The sequence below is a fragment of the Epargyreus clarus genome, unplaced genomic scaffold (assembly GCF_041222505.1).
Source record: "Epargyreus clarus isolate Ecla_fem2 unplaced genomic scaffold, WU_Ecla_fem_2.2 ptg000013l, whole genome shotgun sequence".
In the NCBI taxonomy this organism is placed as follows: domain Eukaryota; kingdom Metazoa; phylum Arthropoda; class Insecta; order Lepidoptera; family Hesperiidae; genus Epargyreus; species Epargyreus clarus.
In genome coordinates, this window is record NW_027332221.1 from 7,425,254 (window position 1) to 7,430,324 (window position 5,071).

Sequence of the window (5,071 nt, forward strand, 5' to 3'; positions counted from 1 at the left end):
TGAATTTACTTTTATGTGTACAAATTGGAAACACAACAAGGACTTCCGAACTTTGAAAGTTGATAACGGTCATCTTACTGGAACAACATCTGTCAAATTAGTTTTAATTTATTCAGTTTGTTTTGCCAAATTACCATGGACGTTTATAGCATTCAACAACATGAACAAATAATAAAATTATTGTATCAAAAAGCTATTCTGTTCGGGCAACGCGTGCTACAATCGTCCGCTACCGCGTGGTCGCCATAATCGTCCTACCGAGAGGACTATTCGCAATCTGGTGGATAAATTAAAGTCTACTGGGTCATTAAATGATTGACTAACATTCGTATATCAACGAAACGGAAGATCTGCCGAAAACATCGCCGCTGTCCGTGAGAGTGTGCACTAGAATCTGAGACAGTCGATTTCCCGTCGCCCATAAGAACTCTGCCTTTTGCAGACCATAACCATAAAAGCCGTGCGGACATTTGAACGATGTTATATTCTACACATAATGGCAGCAATAAGTCCTTCAAACGAATAAAAAAGATCGATAATATATCACACACAATTTGTTTTATATAATTTTAAAGATAGGAAACGCTCAATAATACATGAAAAATGGACACAGTTGATTTATTAAAAGATACACAAACATCAATTAATGATACATTCTTATAACAGAAATTTTAAAATAGAATGCAAGTACTTATTAATCAACACTAAACAGTCGTTGGTAGATCCGGATAATATGTTTTCTTTGATTTTATTATCTTTGTGTGGATTCACAATACAAAAATAACAATCTATGCGATGATTACTGAGTATCCTCCAAAATCTTGGCACTGCAAACTTCATTGCTCTTTTTTCACCTCGGTACCAACCTACAATAAAACGTACCATATTATAACCTAATTAAAGTTATTATAAAATAGGTATTAAATTAAAAAAAATGAATATAAACTCACCGTCCAGAATATTTCTGCAAGTGTTACCTGACACAATATGTGAGGCCCATTTTTTATCTTGATTTTTAACAGGTATACAGTATACAGATGGAAGTAAGTTGGTATGCCTCGGAAATCTTTAAATTTGTACATAAATCGTCCTTTTTCTCTCATATTGTCATAAATTCGCCGCAAATATAATAAAATATGTTGGCGTCTCGTTTACAACATCTCGAAGTCATTTTGTACAGACTGATACAACGAAAAAAAAATGAATTACGTTATTCCACTGAAATAAGCAATCACTTACTTTCGTACACAAGGAGCGATGCAAGAAACACTACACTCCGCCCCCTTGCCACTCTTTTGACAACGTTAGTGTGCCAAGACCGACTTTATTGGACTCGAAAATAAAAAAATGTTAAATTGCTCTAATTTCTATAAAAGCAAATATTATCGATTTGTAATTTCATTTTTTTATATATATTTGCTTATATAATCAGAATATATTAAGTAAAACTCATGCACAAAAAAAAATTGTTGACCTATGTTATAATAGCAACAATAATTATATTAATCAATTATATCTTGTTTTCAACATACTAGTCTCAATCTATCCATTCAAATACTTTGCCCTTACATCAAAGACATTTATCTACCTTTATTTTTACTTATTACCGAGATTGAACTCACATATGACAAAATAATGTTTTAACTCACGGTTTTTAGTCCTGTGTCAAGGATGTTCGTACTTACGAATCGCCGTTCATGATTGCGAGCTGGATTCTTGCACTTCTGATATCAATAATAGTCATCTTGAAGGTCTTGAAGGCGTGTTATCTTATAGTCACATAAAAGGTACAGAGTAACGATATAATAACTATACGTAAGTAAGTTCACACTAGTGATTAGAAGTATTATAACTACACAAGTATCTCCGTTATTCGACTGTTTTTGCTGAAGTCTCCGACCAGAATGTCGCTCTCTGTTAATTCGAGCGCCGCCAAGGTGTCGTCCCCACTTAGGTTTAAAGAATTTTATTCTCATACAAAACAGAGTTTCATTTACAATGAGATACAAAAAGAAATAATGATTACAAAAAAGCTTCTGCCTCTGGAGCAGTAAATTTTAGCAATATGTAGTAGGTTAACTTAGGATACATTATTATATATTTTTTCTAGTTAATACAAAATTTTTCAGTTTATTTTTATACATTTTTATATTTTCACAATTTTTTATATGGTTAGGTAAATTATTATATAGCTGTACTCCCTCAAATAGTATCGTTTTCTTTCCATAGTTAGTTCTAATCTTAGGTAATTCAATCTTGCTTTTATTTCTTAAATTATGTGAATTGGCTTTGTGATGTAATTTTAAGTCAGATTTGATAGAATTTGTTACCACTTTCCTAATAAGAATACAAGTATAGTAAGTATATAGTTGGCGTAAGTTTAGTAATTTAGTTTTCTTATATAATTGTGTAGTAGGAGTAAAGTAAGGGTAGTGATATAAAACTTTTATAATTTTGTTTTGAGTTCTTTGCAGGGGGTTGAGGTTTGTTGCAGCAGCTGATCCCCATATCTCTATTAGATATTCTAAATGCGATTTTACAAGACAGTTGTATATGAGGGGGCGCACTGTGCTTGGAATAAAATTTGTTATTTTACGCAATGCACCTAATGTCGATGTGATTTTTTGTTTGACATGATCAATATGTGGTTTCCAACTCAATTTATCATCTATCCAAAGTCCGAGATATTTCTCACAATTTGATCTCAGTACCATATCGTTGTTGATAGTGAGAGGCGTAAAGTCCGGTATAGATTTATTTTTTGCAGTAAATATCATATAGCATGTTTTTTTTGTATTAATTGTCAGTAAATTATATTTTAACCATTCATTTAATTTATTTAGATCGTTTCGAGCATCATTTATAATATCATGTATAGATTTACCGAAATAAAAGAGAGAGGTGTCGTCCGCATAAAGTGTTAGGTGCCCGGTTAAGCCTATATTCCCAATATTATTTATATACAATAAAAACATTAAAGGCCCTAATATCGAGCCCTGCAAAATGCCGTACGTCAAAATTTGTGTAGAACTTATATAACTATCAATTTTTACAACTTGATTCCGATTTTATAAATATGATTTAAACATATCAAGCGCTGTTTCTCTAACTCCTATGTTATATAATTTTTGTAAAAGTTTTTGGTGACTTACGGTGTCGAAAGCTTTTTTTATATCAATAAAAATACCTAGCGATATATTCTTTTGATCTATATGTGTTTTTATTTTAGTGATCAAGTCTATTGCAGCTGTTACAGTACATGATTTCGGCCGAAACCCATACTGTTGCTTGATCAAAGTCTTTTTATCAATTAGGTAACTGTTTAAACGGTTATACAAAACTCGCTCAAAAATTTTTGATATAACTGGCAAGACTGACACGGGTCTATAATTACCAGGATCCGTTCTATTTCCGGATTTGAAAATAGGACTAATCCTAGCAGTCTTGAGTGAGTCAGGGAAGACGCCGCGTACTAAACATGCATTAATACACTTAGTTAACTTCTCGACAATTATATTTTTTAGGCATTTGATAGCTTTGGTACTAATTCCATCCAAACCTATACTAGTGTTACTATTTAGATTGTCAATAATTTTCGATATTTCATCAATGCTACAAGGTATAAATTTACTTAAGATTATCTCATGTGTGTAATTATCTGGGTACATTAAAGTATTACCAGTGTTAAGGTGATAGGTACTTGGTATTTTACTAGCTAATTTATTACCGACTGATGAGAAAAATACGTTGAATACGTCACAAATTGCATTTCCGTCTGTAATAAATTTAGAATTCGATATCAATTTAGGGGGAGCACTGCTATCTTTTATTTTATTTAAAGCTAAACTATTGATAGTTTCCCAAATTTTCTTCGGGTCATTTTGATTCTTATGGAATAAGGTAAAGTAATAGTTTTTCTTGCGTATCTTAATCAAACCATTTACACGTTCTTGTTCTTGATTAAAGGTTTTTAGTAGATTTTCATCTGTTGGGTTAAGTTTTGTTTGTTGCCATAATATATTTCTTAAATTTATAGAATCAATAATATCTTTATTTATCCAATCTTTTTGTGGAGTATTTAAAATTTTAGTCTTGATGATCTTATTATTTTCTATTAGTTCTGATATAATTTTTTCTAAGTAATTATAGTTATTTTCGTCATTTGAATAATTGATTTTTAAAGCATTATTATATAAACTCTCATAGTCTAGGGCTTTATATTGCACCTTTTTATTGCTTTGCGGTGCTAATTTACCAATTTCCAAATAAATTTGTTTATGGTCAGATAATGACGATTCAATTATAGAAATGCTAAATGAATGATTATTAATATTCGTACATACGTGATCTAGTAAAGTATTTGTAGTGCTGGTCGTACGAGTGCTGTACGCTGTATCAATTTTATTTAGTATTTCGTATCCGTTTTCTTTTAAATCGTTTACATATTGTGAGGTGTGGCTATCCTTGCACAGCAAATCAACATTAAAGTCGCCGAAAACCAAAGTTCTTTTACGTCGATCCAACTGCGAAGAGTAAATGTCCAAAAAGTTGTTTAGATTAGTACTACCAGGCTTATATATCGCTCCAATGTTTAAACATAGTTTATCTATATATATCCATAGATAGTGATTTCCATTTTCACACAACTCTTCGGTTATGTCATATTTTATGCTGTCGTGGACATAAATAGATACACCGCCACCTTTATCATCTTTTCTATAATTGTAAATATGCTTATAATGTTGTATGTGATATAAGTTCGCATCATTTTCTGATGTGATCCATGTCTCAGTAAATATTAATAGATGAGTAATTTTGGGTATCGCTTTTAGTATACATTTAATTTCATCGAGCTTACCAGCCTTGCGTATGCTCCTTAAGTTTGCGTAAAAGAATCTTAAAGAAGATGAGTGCAGTGGAATATCTTCGTATTTTTTTATTATATGTTGAGTTATCCTACTAAATTCATTTGAAAATAAATTATTTTGTGAGGAATCTGTTATGCGTTTTTTTGATTTATTTTATTGGTAGTAATTGTAGGTTTTCCTTTTATATATGAATTATTAGATCC

At 31.1% G+C, this 5,071-nt stretch overlaps 1 long non-coding RNA gene across 1 annotated transcript; it reads right to left on the reverse strand.

Annotated features, from left to right (window-relative positions):
• Positions 1 to 604: 604 nt before the first annotated feature.
• On the reverse strand, positions 605 to 1,460 carry LOC140746701 (uncharacterized). Its single transcript, XR_012102810.1, has 2 exons — positions 951 to 1,460; positions 605 to 866 (listed from the first exon to the last, which is right to left on the reverse strand). It is a non-coding gene; the product is annotated as an uncharacterized LOC140746701 (long non-coding RNA).
• Positions 1,461 to 5,071: the final 3,611 nt, after the last annotated feature.